At 33.6% G+C, this 22,302-nt stretch overlaps 1 protein-coding gene and 1 long non-coding RNA gene across 4 annotated transcripts in view; one reads left to right on the top strand and one right to left on the bottom strand.

Moving 5' to 3' along the window:
- Positions 1-22,302, top strand: part of LOC105568280 (TOX high mobility group box family member 3-like) — an 84,563-nt gene that overhangs the window by 15,272 nt on the left and 46,989 nt on the right. Inside the window, exon 1 of one of the 3 annotated variants that reach the window (XM_012023814.1) lies at positions 16,157-16,180. The exons of the other annotated variants lie outside the window; for them this stretch is intronic. The gene's annotated coding sequence lies outside the window, so the exon portion shown is untranslated. Of the gene's footprint in view, positions 1-16,156; positions 16,181-22,302 lie in introns of those variants that run through there. 3 annotated transcript variants of the gene reach the window in all.
- Positions 5,233-8,499, bottom strand: LOC105568279. The gene is made up of 3 exons (XR_001009426.1): positions 8,283-8,499; positions 7,507-7,697; positions 5,233-6,459 (listed from the first exon to the last, which is right to left on the bottom strand). It is a non-coding gene; the product is annotated as an uncharacterized LOC105568279 (long non-coding RNA).

The following is a 22,302-nucleotide window of genomic DNA, read 5'->3' as shown; positions in this document are numbered from 1 at the left end:
TATCATAGCCTCGACATTTTTTTATTAGAATTTTAAAGCATCGTTAGGCAAAGAAATATTTTAAGCAGTGAAAGATTTTCGTTATTGACGAAAAAGATACAATTCGCATATTTTTACATCTTTAATTGCTATTTTAGGTTAGTCCTAATTTTCCATATTTTAAAACTCCTTAGTTGTTTTTTAGTTTTATTCTCTTTTCCTCATCTGCTTCACAACCAGCTGATTCTCTCTTCTTTTCTCCGTCAGTAATTGCATCAATCCCATATTGCTTCTTATTTCTTCGATACAAAAAGAAATAAAAATTCCTCTTGTTACTAGGTATTCTATAAAGTGTTATCTCATTCTGACATAGCCATTCTGACACGTAGATATTTTTTTCTTGCTAAAAGCTACTACTAATATCTACTGCTAAAGTTTTTTTCCCATATCTAAATCTTACGATAGTTTTCTGGTATAATCTTTCTATCTTTTCTGAAATATTCGTGAATTCTTATTGTAGCTCTTCGAATTTGTATCCATATCTAGATTTCTATATCCTACAATCCTTAAAATACAGCTAGATACTTTTAAACATTTTCATGTCTCCCTCAATTAATTTACCATAATTAATCCCTTCCTTTCTTAATCTTTTCACCTTCATTCAGACATTCTATTCCTACAAAAATACAATTTTCTTTCTACGAATTTAAATTTAGTCTACCTTACTAACCTACCTGCCTAGTCCTTAATCTATTTCCTTTTTAAGTATTTCTGAAGTATCTTATTATATATAGTCGAATTCTTTCTAATCTTTTCTTCAGCTTTAAGTGCTTTTCTTTCTGTCTCTATTCTCACTCGTTTGTCCTTCTATCTTTTCCCTAATTATATATTCTTCTAGTTCAGTCCTAATGACTATTTTCTACAGTTATTGTAATATCTTTTACTGTATCAAGTTCCCTCTACACTCCCATTTCTGTCCCTCTTTTCTTTTAGGTTCTTCTTAATATCCCAATCTTTTTTTGCTTTTTGCTCATGTTCTTTAGAAGTGGTACTTCTGTAACGTTCTTCTATTGATATTGTATTTCACCTTTCTTGAACTTCTTTTGCCCAAATTCTATTGCCCTCTTCGAATAGCTTCTATCTCCCCTACGTTTTTTCAAGACATTCTTCAGTAACACCCGTGTTATAGTAAAATACAAAACTTGATGAAATTGGCTGTTCGATAATGGAATTAATCTTTTTTTTTTTTCAAATCCATTTTAGCTAGACACGATCATTGAAAATGGTCACTAGGTGAAAGGTTTACTTTTTCGATAAAGCAACTTTTAATTTCTCTAATCGGTTTCTTTACAACGATAAAAGCAGTGACTCATTCACATATTTTTGAGAACAGTGTAATGTCATAATATTGTATATTGTATTTGTTGAATGTATGTTCGCATGCATGTGTTTGCACACATATGCTAATACGTACATAAAAAAAATTCACATTTACACATATATCTATTTAAATATACGCTTCACAAACATAAATCCATACATATACATGTGCAAACATACTATTCCACAATCCACATTCCCATTCAACATATAATTGCATATGATATGATATGATAATCCTTATGAACAGTGAGAATAAATCCATATATGCATGTGCATTCGTGCAACACACACGTATGCATACAAGTTCACACACATGAGCACGTCAAATTTTTTGTGTCAGTTTATGATTTAAGCCAATAGCATACGACACTATTTTTTCTACTGGATTGCTTACGAGAACCAATCAAGATTTGGCCTTAAGTTATCTGATCTAAAACTCTGCATCTTTATTGGCTCTCGCAAGCAATCCAGTAGGAAAAATAGTATCGTGTGCCGTTGACTTTATACCGTACAATACTAACAGTGGTTTTAAAACTAAGCATTCGTTGGTTAAAAATAGAAGAAATAGTAGTGTACCGAAGCATTATTATTTTTATACTATTTTATATATTATTATATGTATTTCTTATAGTATAAATAGTTTGAAATATTATAATTATAAGTTATAACAACCACAAATTAAAGCTAACTTTACATATCAAATCTTTTGTATAGAAACGCGTGTACTTAGCGCTTATTTTTTACTATTTTTAAAAGGCTAATTTAATACGGCTTAAATATTGTATACTTGTAGATTTTAATTTTATCAGAACTAACGAGATATTATTAATGTTTCTCTTCTGTCCACTATAGAATGTTATTTATAAAAATCTTTTGACTTAATTAAATGAAACTTCGGCACGCTAAGTTTTTGTGCTTTACTTTGATTTTAACTTTTCCGTCTTAGCATTTGCGCGAAATCACAGTAAAGTTAGAAAAGTAAAATAAAATGTTATTAATTAAATGTATGTAATATTTGTCAATGCATGTTTCTTAAGTCTCAGGTTTATCTCAATACTGCAAACTCTCGTTATTCCAGTCGTTTTTTACATAAAGATGTGCCGGATTACTGAGAGTGCATAAATATTTTATAGTAATTTATCAGAGTTTTAGTAGTTCTTTATTCTATTTACGGTGAATAGAATATATATATAATTGATATACATATATACACAATAAAAGTCATTTAATGCCGCTTACAGGTGGTTGATGTTCCGCCACTCAGGCGTCATCCATTTCGCTCGTTAAAATTTAAAAAAAAATTAGTCACGACAAGCGGACGGATTATTGAAAGGCCGGATTAGCGGGAGTCTACTGTAATAGTTGGTTAATTAGATCGATTTTATATCTGTTTTTGAATAATTTATTTTTTACTGGTGATAACATTTTTAGATATAAATATATTTATACATATATAATTTAATTTTTTAAGTTAGAAAACTTTCTTATATACTTTAATGCTTCGGATATAAAATTTTTAACGGCGCCAAACCTTTTACGTTAGACCTTATGTTTTTTTATTTTGATAATATCTTTCATTAGGTGCTTCTTGTTCATTTCCTCTTGGTGAAGTTTTCATTTCATTGGTATATATTTGTTCACATTTGTTCTTCAAGAATTTCTTATGGAATACTCGTATGTCTCGGAATATCACATATTGCTTTTTCATAGAAACGAAGCAATATGCGATATTCAGAGATATATTTGTTTTCGTGAAAAATTTTTTGAGTAGTTTTCTTTGCCAATGTGTTCAGAATGTTCCAAACGTCGAAAAACACATTTATTACAAAATGTCTGTATGTATGTACTCCAAAAATGTCTGCACTCTTTTGCAAAGTTTGAAATATCGGTCTGAATTTTTTAAATATTACTCGAGTATCATTAAAGGGGACGGTTGGTATTGAATTTGATATTAATCGGTGTAAGGATTATTTTTAACTTTTTAATTTTGTTAAAAATGTAAAAGTTCTAATAACTGCCAAGATTGAAATATCTGTCCAATTTTTTACTATTAATAACGTATTATTGAAGAATGATTGGTATTCAATTTGGTGATAAGGTTTTAGGGTGTAAAGATTTTAAAAAATAATTTTCTTTACCAAAAATGGTGTATTTTTACGAGACAAGTCGCACCGTCAATTATTGTGCTTTTTGCGGTTATCCGAGAATATGAACGACTTTCTCGGAAACTGAAATTGTTAGGCGGACATACGGGGGCAAGGAAGACACCAGAACTGATTTGTAACCCGTTCACTACATTAGAATACAAAAGAAAGATTTATACACCGGGCGTATGCTACGTCTGATGCTCTAACTGCATGCGCGGCGCGTGCACACGCGCATTTGCCCAATACTAGATAATCGTACATATTTTTCAGTTTCAAGCAAAATGTAAATCTTGCCAATTACGTACATTCTTTTACTGTTGAAGTTTTAGCTGTAGGTATATTCTATGATTTAATTTGTCGATTAATCTTTATTTCTGTTATTTTGTAGGTCCGTTCTTTATCTGTTCATTTTTTGGGGTTTATTCAGCTATTGTCGAATGAAAGTCACTTCAGTTTCCGATATATTTTCTGTAGTTTTAGTATTTCAATCTCACATTCTCTTATCTCAGTTTGGTGAGTAAAGTTTCTAAATTAACTTTCAATTTTATTACGGATATTTATTGAATCATGAATGTTAGCAGAATTTTTTATTTTTTCGAATATTTTTACCACAAAGTGTAATAGCTTAACTTGTACATTCAACTTCTGCATGTTTACCTCGCTCTCATCATAAAACACGAGATTATTTAAATATTACTTCACTTCTTTATTGCTTTTATTTTATTTGTTATGTCTATATTTGTAACCGTAAAATGTAAATGCATTAACAGTATCTGTAGTTGACATAAAACATAAAAAAGATATTTTAATTTAACATATGATTTGAAATTGTATTTCGTATTCGCTTTATATTTTGCATTACTGTATTCTCTCCGTGAATGAATATAATAAAATAATTGATTCTTCTTAGAACCAATTTGTGTGGTAAAGTTCGATCGTAGAGTTCAATAGACTTTCATTAGCCTCAAGTTTTTTCTCCATTTAATGTCCATTCTGCGCTATTTTGTTTGTGGTATCGCCGATACAATATGATGTAACATAATGACTCATACTTTACTTATAGCTTTTGTACTTGGTTTCTTCATGTGCTATCCTTTCCCATATTCTTGCCTGTCCGGTTATCAAGAAAATCTTTTTTTTCCCGATCCGGTTTTTATTCAAAATATTCTTTAGCACTGAAGAATCGTACATACAATAATAATCTATCGTTTTAAAATAAGAAACAGTAAAAATCGATATTAACCATTTAAATGAGAAAAAGAAAATATATATGTTTAAAATATTAGATATATTTCGCGCGTGTACATTTAAACTTAGTTTACACCGTGCACTTGATACGCATATTAAATAGTAACAAATATTAAATAACTAATAAATTGGTTTAGTCATTGGCTGATAAGTTCAAATGCACTATTTGGTACACGTATCAAGTGCACGATGTAAACCAGACACATAGAGTATCATATAATTTTATGTGCAGCAATCTTTAAAAGAAAATTGTATTTTATTTCTAAACGTAAGAACTTATTCTCATATTTATATAATATGTATAGTAAAACATATTTTTTATGTTTGCTGCAATTGTCAATATTTGAAGTCATGTTACGACGATTCAATCAATTTCAAGCCCCACCGAATCGCCATTACTTGATTTACGTTGACATAAGACTAGATTTTGTCGATATGTTACCGCATTCCATTTTATTGATGATACAGAATATCGAATTCGATTAAACTGTAGTGAGTTTCCGTTTAATGAAAAACAGCCGGCGCGATATACGGATCTCCTCTCCGATTTTACTCCGTGATGCCTTTATATGCGTCATGATCGAAGATATCAAACGCGATTAGATTTATATTACGCGCAACGTTGTATCCTTTCGTTTCATCTCTCAAAAGAAGTAAGATGTCATCTTTCTTTCCAATGTTCGAATTTCTCCTGCCGCATGATTTATACAATTGATTTAATTGCAAAATTTCTTCAATTACACGATAGTTTATTTGGTTTAACAGCAATATCTCCAAATAAATAGGTATGTTGATCCACTCGTCCTCTTATGCCTCCGTTCGATCATCTTTCTCATTCGGTCATGATATGTCTTAGTCTTCCTTCTCTCTTTCTTCTTCCTTTGATAGTTTCATTCTTGTCGCTCGTTCGCACGTTTACTCGCAAAACGACGAACACCTGGTGCGCGCACCTGAGTCCTTAAGGCCGTTCAACTCGTACAGCACGGGCGCGTGCTTCGTTCGTTCCTTTTCGTTCGGATCTGCTCGTATAAATATAACTATAATCACGTAAACCTACATTCAAAATTTCGATGAGCCGCTGCGCTTCAAGACTAAGGCGATAGATGGACCAACGAAAGGGAGGGAAAGAAAAATGAGAATGTATCGCGAGTGCACAAGCGAGACACGTAATTTTGTTGCATATACGATATATTGCGATAGAATTTTGTTTGAAAAAAAAAGTACGCGAAGTTCTATAAATTTCTTCTCTTTATTATGCAACGATATTTCGTAACAATGTAGGTGTTAAGAAAATGTGTGATTTGATAAAATTTAACGAGATCGATGTTTCAAATCAATAAACTTTTCGCGTGTAAATACTCACGTTGCAACAAAACCACGCACGATATGCATACGTGTATATTATATCACACGTCAAGAAGCAACACTAAAATCTTTTCGCCTGCGTGATTTCAAAGGACTTAAATTGAGTTCTGTGACTGCGCGTGTGTTCGTTCAGTTTATAGTAAATTTAATTCGAACGTCGAATATTTATCCAACGCACGTCGATCGAGTAAGGTAGTGTCCCACGACGTCGCGGACGAATAAGTGGATACATAGATGGATGGACGAAGGGATTCTTACGCCAGTGGGTTGTGTCGATTCATGTTGTCAGACCGGATTCCTGACTGCCAAGGTCACTTCGCCATCGCAGCACTACCACCTGCAGCATGAATAATCGTACTATATCGTCTTCGTTCTTCTGTTTCACGTTTACTCTCTTTTTTTTTCTCGTTCAGGTGCCCCCTAATTAGTTTTGTTAATATTTTTATTCTATAAAATCTAAGCTCGAACAAGCAACGCGAAACACTCATAATATTCTGATGACAGACAATGCTGATGCAGCTACATATAGATATAGCAAATAACCATCAATGAATAAATGTAAAATTGTTGTGTAGATAATTTTAATATCTATATAATATTTTGAGTATAATAATCGACGTACCTTACGCGCACGTTAGTCGCGTAATTTTAACGATGAGATTTAACTGACGAAACGTTCGTCGTGTATTGAGACCTCTAACTATTCAATTATGATTACAATTAAAAAAATTTATACAATTAGTCGACATTTCGACTCCAAGTCATCTTCAGCACAATAAATATTTAGGCCTGGTTTTTCATTTTCTGGTCAACTGCCAACCAGAAGTTAGCCAACTCTCTGTCTTTTGTTAGATATATAATATAGAAGTAGAAGGAGAGTCGACTAACCTCTGGTTAACAGTTAACCAGAAAATAAAAACCTGGGCTTTAGTCTCGCAATGTTATTTACGCCAAACAGCGAGTGCTTTTAGGTTGTTCGAAAAGCAGGAGACAAGCTGATGCGAGTCTTTTGACCAAGCAATCTGCGGTGTCAATTCGTGTGACATCATATAATTATAAAGATTGACGATTTGTAAACATCTCTCTTGTATCGTGATAAGAATGATTTGATGGGGCGTGATTGAGCTTCTATACGGTTTGACTTGGCATAGAGACACGGCGTGGCATGGCACAGCATAGTGTGGTATAGCGGTGTGGCGCGGTGTGGCGCGGCGCGGCGCGGCACGGCGGGGCGGGGCGGGCCAGCAAAACAAGCGAATAAAGCGTAATGGGGAAGTGAGTTCGTTCCTATTCGAAACTTTCGCAGCAAACTCGGTAGCACGGCAGTCGAATACAATGGCCGTGCAGAACTTTCCGCGAAACTAAACAAGTTTATTTAACTTACCACCCTGCACCCCTGTAACACCCATCTGGGGGTAGCACCCTGAGCCACCCTCCCGAACTACCCTCCTCCTTATACAGTCAGACTCGAATTCCCCACTGCGTCTCTTCCTCTTCTCCTCCATCTCCGACGTTTCCTTCGTCTCTCGCTCTCTTCTCTTCTCTCATCCAACTCGTACGGTCCCGCCCATCTACCTGCAATAACGGCAAGTTTTCCGAAAGTTTCCGACAGATTAACGACTATTGGAATTGTTGAAGTTATGGGAGAAGGAACGAGGTAGACAGAGAAGAAAAGGCGGAGAAATGAGAAGCAGCGGGTATGACGGAAGGGGTAGTGGTACGGCAGTAGGGGGTTGAATACCGGAGTTTCCATCGATGTTACCGTGCTGCTTCTATTGGCGGTCAGAAGGAGGGGGCGAGGAATGGCACGGGGTATGATATAGCGCAGTCAATATCCGAGAAGATTGGATCCGATCTTTGAAGAGATGACCGTATCGTCGCGCCATATCACTTCTCTTTGCCACATCTTGAGCAGTTGACTGACCATAACATATGTTGGCATAAAGCTAGAGCTAAAGCCGGGCTTTTGTTAAACGAAAACCGATCAGAATTAACAGTTAACATGAGAAATCTTCCCAGACGTCGTTTGCACTAAATTGCATCTCTTAGAGCTGCAGAATTAGCATCCATTGTCTTACTAATCTGCGAAACTGCGTCCATCAGGACTTAATGCGAATTTACGCACGCGCTCGCACATGTGTATTGACATGGTCTACTTACGCTTTCTCACTCCTAACTGCGAATCACGCTCCAATAATCTTGCAAATACTAGAACGATCACAACGATGCTGGCGATCGTGAAACATCTATCGACGCGATTATTCATACACGCAGTACGATACATAATGTGCAATTACTAATGATTACGCAATTCCTAGACAGAGATCCTACACGGAGAGAATTTATTCTGAAAATCATGTAAACGTGGGACAACGTGGCATTTCGAAGAATTGTATAACAGTTATGTAAATTTTACCATACATTTTACTAGTAATTATTTGTTCGTATACATTTTTCTAGTAAAATGTATGGGAAAATTTCAAAAACTCATAAAATTTTTCAAAATACCACGTTGTACCACGATTACATGATTTTCAGGGTAAATTGTAAAAGAAAATTCTCTCCGTGTACACATTAATTAAAAGCATAAGTGAGTAAATTTTATTTGCAAGCGGCAACTCATTGTGTGGCATATCAGTAATTAGACTAAATATTTTTTATTTTAAGCCCATCTATTAAATGATACTTTTGAAAAGATATACTCGAAAAAGTATATGTCATTTATTAAGTGCTAAACTTATATACAATATGCTTATATGACACAGAGTTAATGATTGTATTATTTATTAGATACTTATCGCGAGAAAATTTATTTGTGGCATATAATGTTTATTTCATTGAAATCACAGTGTAAGGAGTGCAAAATTCTGTTGGTAACAGACATGGTGCTTTCAATGTATTCTAAACCAAACATTACGATGGTTGGTTTGAACTCCTAGATTACCGAACACACAAAGAAATTACATTTTCAGCGATCCTAATTTAAAACAGTGCTGATTTGTTTTTATTAAGCCATTATCCTCTGAATATTTGTTTTACCAAAAAAAAACTATTAACGGTAATTTCTGTTAAAAGATTTTTTAATATTTTTGAAATACATTGTGAGAATTAAAACTGAATATCACATTGTCGATAGTTGTTTTTTCTTGCGTGACATTGTGCTTACTCATCAGATCCTCACAGTTTCTCGCTCGGAAACAAATTACTATACTCGATCATCCCGCGTATTTACCTGGCTCCATGTGACTATTATCTATTCTTCAAACTAAAATTGTCTGAAAGCAAACCGTTGTAATGATATTAAAGACATCTAACATGCCATGATACACTTCCTGGAAATTTTCCCAGAAGAGTGTCAGAAAATGATTGCAGCTTTTAGATTGTGATAAAAGCGAATTGAAATTCTATTTCTTATTTATGTTGAATATAATTTATTTATGTTGAAAATAAATATATCGGTGTTATGTCGATACGTGTATTAAAATTCGTGGCTTATTTATCATTAATTGTTCTTTACGAACAATTAAGTTATTTATTAATAAGTGGCATGCGAAATAGAAACAAATATATATTTCGGAGCACGAATAGAAGAGTATAATTAATACTTTATAAGAACCTGGTATAAATGGTCATCGCAATTATATAAGAGGGTTTGCTTACCAGAATTGAAGAGCTGTTTAACAAAAATGTGCTTTGCAAACCTACGCTTCGCAAAAGCTTTGTGGGAGGTTTATTTGTGATTACATCTTTTGTACAAATTTAATATGAAAACATACAATTCGTATATTCTATTTTTAAAATCTTTCTATTTTCGACACAAATTTTAAACAATTATTACTATTTGGACGTTAAGTTTCACTTTGATCAATCAGATTTGTTTTTACAAATAAATTTAACATGATACTAATGGATAATGAATTAATTAACAACTAAAAAGTCAGTCCGTTAATCGGTCGTTCGTTAATAAAGAAGAAGCTGAGGGGAATATTTTCAATTAAAAATACTATTATTGAATTAGGAAATGCTATAAGTAATTTTAAATTTAGAAATCTCTTTTTAAGCTCTACATTGTTACATAACATTTACCCTCTTGTCACTTTTCTTGCAATTTAAAATTAAGGCATTACATTAACGTTTTTTTATCCTATTCTTAAAAGAAGTTTCGCATCGAACAGAAACGAATCAGCTGTAATACATGGAAATACTCCGTATATCTCATTAAAACTTGTCGCGAGACCATTACGTGTTTTTTCGGACGTAGAATAGCGGAAAGAAGGGAAGTACGGATGATATATGTTGCGCAGTTTATGTAGCCACTAAGTATATGGCGCGGAATGGAATACATATATACGCTGTATATCTCCTTTATGGCAACCATTAACATATTTTTTACTGTACGTATTACCATACAATAGCGACGCAAATATTATAACTTATGGCCGTAAATTAAATGCACGTAAAGGTAGCCGAAAAACACAATATATATACACTAACTAATGAGAACGAACAGAAGAAAAATTGGTTACCATAAACGCGCGGTATTATTCGTAATATTGAATATCTCGACGACTCATATGTATCTTGACGTTATTGGATGCTACAGCTATTGCAAAGGAAACTCTCAATTTATCTTATTTTCCCGTGCGTTTAAATAAATAGTGTTTCAAACAGGTTGCGCGGGAGCAATATAAAACAAATAATATGAAATATAAATATCGAGGAGAGGCAAAAGTCTTCATCGCCGTACAAATCCTTGATATATTTTATATTCCGCTTGCTGTTGATAATCTCGTTTGACTACTTTCACTCCTACGATCACAATGAAAATCCGCGCGTTGTGCGAAGTATAGTGTAGATTGCGAGAAGTTGAACGGGATATGGCCCTGGCCCTAATGCCGTTTCTTTTACGTCAACATATATTATATTAATGTCAAATATTTTTGCTTAACTTCTGGAAACATTAAAATTGTTCGTGGTAGTTGATCAATGTAATTCGTGATTACATTGCGCGCGTTTGCCGATTCTGAAAACAGATGCTCGAAATAATTTGAAATCTCCCAGTTTAGTTTACTTTATAACGTATTTTCATCAAGAATGACAGCAATAAATTAAATTTTGTTCGGGCACAAACGACTGTGCCCGATTTATTCGCCTCGATTACCGCAAATTGTATGTGATCGATCGAATAAGTAAACGAGTAGCAATGAACTTATTCGATGGAACGTGTAATTTAGTTTAGTTCGAAAAGTATTTCCACAAAAGCTCCATTTCAAGTCAATCGACAGTAAAATATCATAGATTTATTAATTTAATTTACTTACGTAACACTTGTATACATATCATGCACTACATCATCTTATAATTATAAATAGTTTACCTACTCGATGTCCCATTTTAAATAATGTATTTTAATATCTTTTCCCCATAACTCGTTAGGCAAAAATTCTTCAGACAGAAGTTGTATGGTTTGGAGTGGGACACTAAGTCATGAAATCAGTTTGACCTTGCATAACAATTCCAAGGTAAGGTTACTTTACGTAAAGGTCACATTGAGAAATTTTCACTGGAAATCTTCTTTTTTTTTTAAATGTAGGTTCTTTTAGCTGACGTCGAGACTTTTGAAACACTATAATCAAATTAAATTTTGTTTAGAATTTCTTACATTATGAGGCATTAAAGTTTGAGAACCGACATTAGCGTTACTTGACGTACACCGCGGGGAGATTGCTCGGTCGGATTTTGTACATCATGCAGTCCTGGAAAGGACTGATGTAATATAAGTACGTCGGGGTGCTTGTTCTATGTGAGTCCCCTTGCTTTTCACGTCGGGGTGTTTGTTTTACGTGAGTCCCTTCGCCTCTTACGTCGAGGTGCTTGTTCTACGTGAGTCCCCTTACCTCTCACGTAGAACAAGCATCTCTCGGGACGCTTGTTTCGGAAAGAACCATACAAGTTCGTTTGTACTAATTTGCAGATAATGTCAAGTTGTATTAATTTGCCAATTTTAATTCATGAAATAAAATACACCTATACGTACATTAGTCCTTTTCAGGGCTTACAATGTACAAAATCCGATCGAGCAACGGTGTACAACGGGTAACATTAATGCCGGCGATCCTCAAAGTTCAATGTCTCATAACTCTGCAAATTCTGAACGGAATTCAACTTAACTATAGTATTTTGAAAAGGTCTCGATGTCAGCTTTAAAAATCTATAATAAAAAATTGGGAATTTTATTTAAAAAATTCAATGTGACCTTTACGTAACTTTGGAATTATCACGCAAGGTCAAACTGACCTTATTACTTCGTGCCTATTACTTCCCCTTCCTCAATCATACAACTTTTATTTGAAAATTATTTGTCCATAACAGAAAAGTTATCAAAGTGCATTATTTAAAATGGGACACACGTATATGTTTCACACATCCATATTTTACCGCAATATTTTCTATAATGCTATTACATTTCCCGTAATTCTTATTCCTACTTTACTCAGTAAAAAATAAAGTAGACAAGCGAGAAGAGTTTCGAGTGTAGGCCTGAATAGCTCAGTAGGGAGAGTCCAGCAAGCAGATGGTTCCAGGTTTTAATTCTGGGGGTCAGTTCTGTATCTCGCAACATAGTGAAAATGTTAAAAGTGAGCGGCTTTGTTTCTTTTTATGGGGACAGTTAGACAAGGCTACTCACTTTTAGCATTTTCGCTATACTGTAAGATACAGAACTGACCGCCTGGTCTAGTCCTAGCCCGTTGTTTCTCGCCGAAAAATTAATAAGTGACGCATCTTAGTGCCTACTTTCTCTATTTAGTACCGTGAACTGGATAGGTGATTGCATGACAGCTGTTCTGTCTACTCTGATTTGTATGGGAGTTTTTATTTTTTGCCATGTAATTTCATAAGCCTTTTTTTCTTACCCCCATGTCATCTTATCTACCCCATTAAGAGAGATGGTAAAAAAATCGTATCTTGAAAAACTTGATATTTTATGAGAATGCGTAACTTTCATGTATTATATACCATATTTTCTGGTCAATAAAAGATGCACAATTATTACGCTTGTGGTTTAAACAAAAAATGCTGCAAATAAAAAAGGTATAGTAACAGTTCTAATTGTGCAACGTCTCTTCTCGCTTTGCCCTATGCGTCGAGATCTTGTAGTTGTATAATCTCAATACAGTTTGACGATTTTTTTTATCATCTGAATACGTAAGCTATTCGATTTAATTATAATTAATTGGAACAAGATGATGCGATCGAGAATGGTGGCATGGTATGTATTATGACTTGCCTAGCCAGCTTGGAACTCGATAACTTGCCTCGTAACCCAGATATTTACGCATCCTGCTTACAGACTTCCGTGAACGTGTCGTGTACAATTGCCTACGTATGGCAGAAGTACATGTATGAGTTATGTCAAACTAAATCTTAACATGTAGACATTGAAAGTTTTTATTTTATTTAACATTCCGATTTCTGAAGCTATGCATATAAAAGTAATATAAAGATGTAAGTTTTGTTAAAATATAAATTCCATTGTTTACTAGAAAATTAAGCGAAAATTAGTTAGCAATTTTATAATAATATCCAGTTATATATTCAATGTTTGGGAAGCATACAAAATATAGTGCAAAATAGTTGCAAGTGCATGTAGATTATGTACTATATAAATATATTTTTAGTCTTTTTGAAATCTGAAAGGTAATCACAAATCTTCTATATTTTTTAATTATCGAACAATCTACTTACAGTTAGAAATAGGTAATGCCTTATAATTCAAGAAAATATAGTTACTGTATTTATAATAAACATCCATTTTTACACACGCACGCGCGCGCATACGCGCGAACACACACACACATACAGAGTAAAATGTAAACTTAAAGTAATGCATCTACTACTTTAGTTGGGCCAAACTGTGAGTGCTTCTAGATTTGTCCATCGAAAAGCGGGAAAGGCTCGGCATTTTGACCAAGCGATATTATAACTTTTATAATAAAATATTATTTTTAACTTGAATTTATGTTGTATAATTATAAAGTAATCTTGCTAATATGTACGCAAAGAATTGGTACGTTCAAGATTTTAGAATCCAAATTGAAATTTGTCTATCGGGAATGTAGTAATATCAATTTTTACGTGTGTTCTCGTTAGTGATCTCTCGCTGTGAAATAATCAATGTTTCTTGGACCGTGTACAAAACATTCTTGATTCAAGTGTATAATGAATACATCGGTCTTTTTCCACTTTCTCTTTATGTTTCTATTCCCTGTTTTTCAAATAAGAATCGATAATGCTCCTAGTCGCACACAATAAAGCAGCATGATAAAGGCATTTTTGTTTCTCTTAGACTATACGAAAGAACGATATACTTTCTGCTTATATCCTACAACGCATTAAAACGGAAACATCGGAGAAATTCCAGATAATGCCCAATAGTAAATTAAGATATAATAACTTTCGTGAAAGTTGTACGATGGTGAAGCAGTGGAAGAGGTGGAATACGAGGAGGTAGAGAACTCTATTAACTTTTATTTCTCCGAGAAAGTAACTTCTCTCATCCTCATCCTCCTTCTCCTCCTCCTTCTCCTCCTTCTCCTCCTCTCTCTCCTCCTCCTCCTCCTCTTCCTCCTCCTCCTTTCCTCTCTTCCCCCACCACCATCTCCACCTTCACTTCCAATCCTCCTCCTTCTCCTATCTTTATTTCGTTCCTGCTTCCACCAGCAGCACCCCCCCCCCTCCTCCTCCTCTCTCTCTCTCTCTCTCTCTCTCTCTCTCTCTCTCTCTCTCTCTCATCTTTCTATCGCTCCTTGTCTTCCATTCCCATCGTTGGTTTCTTCTCTACCTCGACAACCCCGCAGTCACCGCTTCTTCTCGTTGCTCGATGGGCCGCCCTTCCACTCTCATTTTACCCCTCCACCCCTGTTTCAGTCCTAGCCCCGGCCCCGGCCTCGGCCCCACCAACTTCTCCCGACAGTGAAACTTTGTAAAGCGACTTAGTCAAAGTTTAATAAATTCCTTCGAGGAAGTTTCAAAGCGGTTCTACGCGGGATTGCAAATGATTACGTTTCGTCGTGCTGGAGAATATGCGAAGATGGGAGAAATCGATATGTAGGACGAACAAAAATAAATAAATAGGTAGAAAGAATGCAGGGATAGTATAATTGCAAGAACAAGAATACATTAAGTTATATCGATTGTTAGATGCACATCGAAAAATGTTGCATTAGTTAGACTCAACTAAACAGTCGTCACAAAGGGAATTGAGCTGGGGCTTTGAAGAAACGATAGTTGCAATAAGATGAAATTATTTCATATTAAAATTATAATAACTCGTTAATTTCTATTCACTATACGTCTTCGTTATTTTCGTCGATATCATAACTTTAATGATCATCCAATTTTTAAGTGAGCTCTCTCATTTTATCTCAATGTAGAGCGATTTATCTCAACTTCCATAATGTACTACACAAAGAGAAATCTTCGACTTAATGAACGTACAATCTCGTAATTTAGTTTAATGTTCCCGTGGATTGCGCGAGCAAGTTGCGATAGGTCAATCGATGTCGCAAGGCTGCTAGTCACGTATTCCTCTTTTATGACGAATATCGAGATATGATATATTACGAGAACATCTTTTACGAGATAGTCCTTCTATCTTCGATTCCTCCTCTTTTGTCGCATGTAACTGTAAGGTAAATCGATAAGGGGCTATATCGCGTTACGTCGGTGAAGCGTATATAATTCCGAAAGCGGAACGGGAGGAAGAAGTAATACCGCACCGCACCGCACCGCGCATCGCTCGCGAAGAAACAAAAAGACGGATTCGTACTTTATGCATGAAAGAGAAGTCTATGCGTCGAGCGAAGGGACGGACAAGGACAAGGAACGAGGCTCACTGCATAACGAACGTAGTCCGAGTCGGTAGTAGTGACCAGAAAATGGCCGCCACGACGCAAACAAATGAGCAAGTCTGACCATTCCCATGGCAACAATCTCAATCAGATAGGAACTAGCGGAGCAGAGAACAGAGAACGCGCTGGATAATATATTCGATACAGGTAATATATAGCGCTCCAGATACAATATTTATGTCCCGACGTATTTCACTAGCAGCCCATTATTCATTCGCTCGTACTGAATAAGCATTAATAGCATAGAGCTCATGCTTCGTACCGCGTAGGATCTTTTTCACTCCTACTCTTGGTCCTGTTTCTACTCCGTCCGTTTCACCTTATTCACGATGTGCTCTGTGACAATTGTGATAATCACTGGTATATGCCAAATCAAAAACATCTAGCATTTTTTCCCCTTTTTTTTTGTACTGGTCAAAGGTTATTTGCACTTAATACTTACCTTCGCCATCGATGACTCGCAGAGTTGGCAGCAAATCGAAGGGGGGAAAGCGAACAGTACGAGAAACCGGTTATCATTGTTACAGCGTCGTCGCTACCACGAGTCACGGTCGACTACGAATATTCGAGATGCCGACGTCGCCACACGTTTAACTCTATTGTGATAATATACAAACGTATTATATTTATTTCAAAAACTTTATGTCGTTTATTTAAATGAGTAGGGTCTGAAAAGAAAAACACACTTCTGAAGAGAATTTGGTTGACGGAAAATCAAGTCGAATTGCGATCAAATTCGTCCTATCTCTGCAGGAAGACAAACTGTTCGTCTATTTTAAGGCCGGATAAAATATTTATGAAGTATAAAGCAGTCAACGTCAGAGTAGTCCACAACGTCGGATAGAATGCTATCGTCTGATGAAATCTTAGATTACCGTAATACTTGGCATTGATTATTTTTTACCGTTCGAATTAATAATTAATTGTATTAATTATTGTGGTCTTTGTAACACAGAGTCATATAAACTCAAGTTTACAACATGCAATTATAATTAAACCAGCATGTGCTAGTCAACAATTCTATTTGAAACATTTCCCAGTATTTGATGATGTATACATGTAACGGTAAATCGCGATTTCGAGGTCAAATGTCAGACTTGGATCCGCACAACCCGTTAAGGCATCTGTATAACTTCAAAAATATTACCTATTGCACGTATTCACAACCTGTTCGAGTAACTATGCTGTTACAGATTCTCATAACAGGAAACACTTTTAAACACTTATTACTTAATCACTTATTACTTGACACAAACTCATGGGTCTTTCGTGCCCTAGCGATTTCAATAACTAAAGATTTCCTGGAAACCCGCATAAGTTTGTAATTGGTTTTTCTGTGAGAAAAAGTTAGTACGGAGGATACTTCAAGGCCATAAGCTTGTTGATATCAGTCAGTTTTTATTTATGTAAAGAGCATTGAAATTAGCGACGGACATGAAAGACCCATGAGTTCGGGTTTCGTTGATCAAAGTTAAAGTTTTGAATTTTTTTAACTTAAACTTTTGACTTTAAAAAGAGTCCAAAAACATAATTGCAGCTTTTGATGTGGCAGAGCCATATGTAAAGAACATCTTATTTGCGTAAATTGATAACAAAATGTTTTTAAGCTCAGAAAGTGTAATATTTGTACCTCGTACGTATATTTTTATTTCATGAGATAATACTATAAACATAAAGTAAATACAAAAATTATATTTATACTTAATTTTCACGTTTTTATCTCTTCTAAAATATACTAAAATATATTATGTTTACTCTGACAAATATATTTTTTAGCAATAATAATTCTATATTATTTCAACTATAGGCTTTATATTAAAAAATTTCCACAATTCCACAATTCCAGTGGATATATTAAAAAATTATTCCACAATTATTTCTAAAAAAATAATGAAAACCTATTATTCAAAATAAACTTTTTGTCAAGTCTATTTTTTGGACATTTAACTGATACTTCAATGAACTTGTGTGAATTTTTATAGATTTCTTTTAGCACGTTAACATTATTTAAAACAAAGGCAAGAAAGACCCGCGGTTCTGTGGACGAGAAACAACAGTTTGTTTTAAGAGTTAAAGTCAAAGAGTTATCGTACGCAAATACATAACACTCAATAGCGTGGAATTGCTTTTTATCTTTGTGCTTCCAGTCAAAATTGTAAATGTTCACGCAAGGGCTTGAAGTGTGAACAGAATTTACAATTCCATCCACGAGTGCTAAATATTCTTGTTGAAATAACATTTCATATTATTGCAAGATACATTAATCCCATATGTATTAGTCTTCAATTTCATTTTATTTTATTTTTTATTATTAAAATCCGAGTTGACAAATCTCTTCGAGGTTCATCAAATCTATCCGAAATAACAAATCTCATAAGAAAGAAAATATAAGCGTAAATAAATAATAGTTCAAATAAAAAAATTATTATTTAATACTTATCCACGACGTGTATGATGTGAAATGTTTGTAAATTTTCGACTTGTAAATTTAAAAAAAATTTAAAAAAATATATATATACAATATATCGATACCAATATGTCTGGATAATATCGTTTAATACCGGATATGAATAAGAGTTTCGTGCATAAGCTACTAAAACGGCTGGTTAGAACCCCTTTTCTTTTCCCCTTCTTTATGACATTGTCTTATAATCGCTATCGTTTTTATTGCATATTCATTGTTGCTTTTCTCTTTGCTTTATGACTTTGTAAAAACTAAGTATAAACTAATGAACGTATAAAGTATACGGTATAAACTAATAAATGTAACAAAGTATAAACTAATAAACATTCTTCGGCTAATCATATACTTCATGCAAGTATATCAATACTTTTCTTTTAGAAACATACACCATTTTTAGTCCAGAGTTTGATAGCCTAATAATAATATTTCAATGTAAATTTCATACACTTTTTCTAACTTAGTAAACTGCGCGCCGATTACTTGTCGGGCTTAAAACATAGTTTTGCTGGTACGGTAAATTCATATATTATAATTTTAATCGACAATGGATTTCACTCCTGATACTAATGCGTGCATCTTATTTAAAATTCTATATGTATGATCCGTATTAAGGCTTTTTTATTTGTTTTACAAGTATTACTCATAAATTTAGTACTTACTTTTTTAACACTTGCATTTTTAACGGTGCTTTGATGCTGTTATAATATAAAAGTCAAACTTTTAACAATTTGATCTCTCTTAAATGTTATCATGGAATTATTATAGTGATAATAACGATCTCTGTATTATAAATTACAATACAGACAGCGATTCTTAATAATTAGTACTGAAATATTAGAGATTACTAAATAATTTGATTTTCTATTAGTAGAGAAGCATAATTGTGTGTTTAAATGATTACTATCAATAATTGTTTTTTATTAAATAAATAAATTAGTATGGCTCATATGTGTTAAACACAAATTTCAAGAAATAAAGGACTCAGAGCCGTGACAGGGTGGCAGTGTCTAAATATTTTATTCAAAGTTTATTGCGAAAAAATATCACCTCGACCAGGGTTTTTTTATTATTTGAGTATTATTTAAGTATTCGAATATTTAAGTACTCGAATAATTACGCGCTCGCGCACACACACCGTTATACTTTTTATATTCTGGCTAAGATAATATTTTTTGCAATAAATTCTTTATTTATTATAATTAATTCTTTATGCTTTATGAATTTTAATAAATTCTTTATTTAAATAATACTTATTAGCCATTATTAAATTGATTATCGATGTAATCATGTTAACGATATAATTTGTTCTAACGAGATTGTGTTTCAAGACCGATAAATAATCAGTGCATAGTATGCTGAGTGAAAAAGTAAATATCTATTAATTTACATAAAAAAATACCAGGCTATACGGAACCAGCCTGATTGAAAAGGCACTTGCTATTTTAATTATTTTAGATTGTAATATTTATTGCGCAAGTGTGCATATTTGCATATGCATGTACGTATACATGTATATGTATGTGAAGGAAAGAGGACGGAGAAGAAGAAGAAGGGGGGAGAAAAGGGGAGGGAGGGAGGGAGAGAGATAGAGAGAGAGAGAGAGAGAGAGAGAGAGAGAGAGAATGCGTTATAAAACTTGTATATAAAATTACTACGTAGCGATTCATTACAATTTTTTCCAACTTTTTCTTCTTTTCATAACGCGTCGTAGGATTTCATAAAAGAGTTTACATCGCATTGGTTAACTGTTGCAGGCATTTTCTGTACAGATCTAACGCTGTGCGTAATTTATGCAGCAATTTGTTTGCAACACGTTCATTATAATAAAATATTGTATTAAAAACAGAAATATTTATTCTCACTCCGTGTCCACATGAGTTATTTTAATTTTTGTTGCACACACACACAGTTAAAATTGCTAATAAATATTATTTCAATTGTGCGTTATATACTATTCATATCATTATTATAATATTAAAATTTTATGAATATTTGATGTAATTACACAATTTGATTTTTCCGTTATCGTGCTTCGTCCCGTTAGGCCATCATTTATTCATAAAATTAATTATAATCGTCTTAAATATTGTATGTAAGTAATCTATTTTAACAATAATTATTATATTGATAGTAACAGATTTTCTAAAAAAAAAGTGAAAAAAGAAAGGAAAGAAGGTAAAAAGGAGAGGGAAGAGAATAGATTAAGACGCGCGCGCGCGCGAAGGGGAGAGAGAAATGCGCCTGTATGTGTTAGCTGCTTGTCAGTCTTGCTTAACCACTATACAATGTAATTAATCCACCACAAAGCACATTTTGACATCGATGTTTGTGTCTTGGTAAAAATTAAAAGGTTTCGATAACTATTTTTATTTTTGGCGTGTGGCCTACTCGACTTAATTTATCATATTCCATATCTTTATCTTTGAAGATTTATCATCTTATCATAAATATAGATATGTATACATTTAGTGTTATGTTTTTCAACATATTCCTATCACCCATTATTGTATTTGATAAGAATACAATTTTTTAATAAAAAATTAAGGCTTATTTAAATATAAATTTAACCATATATAATAAATTTATTAAAAATGCAAATTTTGAGAATTTAACTGCAAAAAGTCTTGCCTGTATCTTATCCACAATCGTCTTATATGAACTGTGAAATATTTTTGCATACTGCTTATCGTTTCGCTGATATATTTTTCAAAACTGTAAAGATTTTTATTTCCTCAATATGTGAAAACATTTAAAAATTAAACTAAATGAAACATGAAATAAAAAATAAAAAAATGTTTTCTTTTATTTTGATCTATACTATATCTAAGACTAATGAAAATCATGAAAGAGCGGGGGCGCTTTCCTTGTTAGCAGTCGAATAAATCTGTTAAACAATAAAAACGTACTAATAAAGAAATTAAGAAAAAAGGAAAGAACGTTACTTAAAAATAGTGCGAAATGGATGGCCAGTGTATGACAATCTTGAGAATGGAAGGGATTTACGGAAGGTATTTCAGATCTCCACTTGTTGCTTGCTTCTTGGCGTAACCGGCAACGTGAGGTTGGAAAGCTCGGCTATCTGGGAATTTCCTATGACTGAAAGATCTCGCGGTCATGAAAAACATTTTCCTTCTCAGCTTTTCTCCTTTCTTCCTTCCTTTTCTACCTCCCCTATCTGTATGTACATACAAAGGTGTGTACGCACATGCGCGCTTGTGCATCTATCTAAACTTCTACCTTCTTTTATTCCAGTTGGATCCAATTGAGTTTATTTCTCGAAAATAAAATTGACTATTGTTTCTATAAATCCTCGCCCAAGTTATATCAAAGTCAACAATAATTTATTTTTAAGACATTTTATGTAGGTTGATATTTCAGAACTATAATTTGATAAATCTGGCACAACTGTAATGTCGTATATTACTTTGTACTAGAGTCATTAACTTAGATATTTATAGATGGATATGTAATGTTTTTCATCTTTTTCATCGTGGTAATAAATGCATTTTTAGCTCGAATTGCAATGTTATAACTTGAACTGACTTTGTATACATATATGCAATGAATTTATTATATTATTATATCAGGGTCTGTCAAAAGTGTGGAAGCCCCCAAATAATTTTTGTAAAAATGAAAATATCAAAAAACGGTAAAACACGTGTTTTGACTTTTCAAAAGAACTATATCTTTTGATACCAATCATCCCCCCTCCCCAGGTACGCGGGGGTAAAAGGGGGGCTGAAAATTTTAAATGGGACCCCCTGTTTTTATTGCATATTCTTATAGCTTACCTCGAGAGCTTTCC

This window comes from Vollenhovia emeryi, unplaced genomic scaffold, assembly GCF_000949405.1.
Source record: "Vollenhovia emeryi isolate VEMERY1.0 unplaced genomic scaffold, V.emery_V1.0 DF939130.1, whole genome shotgun sequence".
In the NCBI taxonomy this organism is placed as follows: domain Eukaryota; kingdom Metazoa; phylum Arthropoda; class Insecta; order Hymenoptera; family Formicidae; genus Vollenhovia; species Vollenhovia emeryi.
Note: the sequence above shows the minus strand (reverse complement) of the source record. Positions and strands in the feature narration are given on the sequence as shown.